Genomic DNA, 1,497 nt, shown 5'->3' with positions numbered 1-1,497 from the left:
TTTTCTATGCTCACTCTCCTCCCATCCCCTCTAGTAGTCCCCAGTGTTTATTCTTCTTATCTTCATGTCCATGAGTGCCAAATATTAAATCCCCACTTATAAGTGAGAAGATGCAGTATTTGGTTTCCCCTTCGTGAGTTAATTTGCTTAGGATGACAACCTCTAACTGAATTTGTATTGCTGGAAAGGACATGATTTCATTCTTTATATGGCTGAATGGTATTCCATGATGTACATGTAACACATGTTTTTTATGCAGTCCCATCGATGGACACATAGGTTGATTTCATATCTTTGCTATGGTGAATAGTGCTGCAATGAATGTACAAGTGCATGTGTGTTTTTTCATAGAATGACTTATTTTCTTTGGATATACACCCGGTAAAGGGATTGCTGGATCAAATGGTAGTTCTGTTTTTAGTTCTTAGAGAAATCTCCAAACTGCTTTCCACAGTGGATGAACTAATTTACATTCCCACCAATAGTACAGAAGCATTCTCTTTCCTTCTCCAGGAGATTTTAATGCCAGTCATGATTGAGAACCATTGAAGTCTACATTTAGAAATGGATATCATCATCAACAAGGGATTCTGATATAAACAACAAGATAAAGCTGAAAAATCTAAGGATGAAGACAGGTGCAGAAGCCACCCTGGCCCAGACTAATGACAGCTGAATAATTCCACATGGGGCATCTGGAAGAATCAAGAGAGAGAGACAGGGCATTATTTAGAACCAGATGCTCAGAGGCAATGTCTTAAGGGTGAGAACAAACAACAGAGCTGGACTTTCTCTGAGTCTGACTGACAGTGTCAAGGAATATATGGCCAGTTCTCTACATTAGAGATAGCACTAGGAAAGAAAGATCCCAGAACCAAGTGAAATGGAGTAAGACATTTACTGAAGAATAGAAAACCAGAATTAGGGAAGCAGAGACAAGACAAGGACCCAGTGGCAAGAAAAAAAGGCCAAAAAGGTAAGGAATCGGGTTGATGGAAGAAGTGACTCAGGACTGAGGTGTAAATGATAAGGGTTTGATCATGCTGTGTATGTATTCTAGGAGTGGTTGTTGCCACTTAAAAATGGATATAATTTGTGTAAAAAATCTACAATCAGAATCAAGGCAACAAATCTGTTGCAGTGGTTTAATATAAGCAGCAACAAAGATGAACAGAACATCTGCTTCTATCAGGGACCTTTGTCTTCTGAACAGCTGCTCTTGAGACTCATGTACTATGTATCAGTAGTGGCAATTAATGAAGGCAACATGGAATAAGCAGCAAGATTGCCAGTCAATGGACAATGTAGCATCAGAAGTTAGATGCTGAGTCAGAAGGAGGAAGTCACTCCATTGGAATCACCATACCCAAGTTTAGACCTGAGCAATACCATGAAGTCTTTCTGATGAAGAAAAGGGACCTGATTTGTTGGTTATTATTCCTATTGTTATATGGTCACATTAGTTATCTATTGTAGCACAACAAATCACCCCCAAAG

The sequence above is a fragment of the Macaca mulatta genome, chromosome 1 (genome assembly GCF_049350105.2).
Source record: "Macaca mulatta isolate MMU2019108-1 chromosome 1, T2T-MMU8v2.0, whole genome shotgun sequence".
Taxonomy (NCBI): domain Eukaryota; kingdom Metazoa; phylum Chordata; class Mammalia; order Primates; family Cercopithecidae; genus Macaca; species Macaca mulatta.
Note: the sequence above shows the minus strand (reverse complement) of the source record.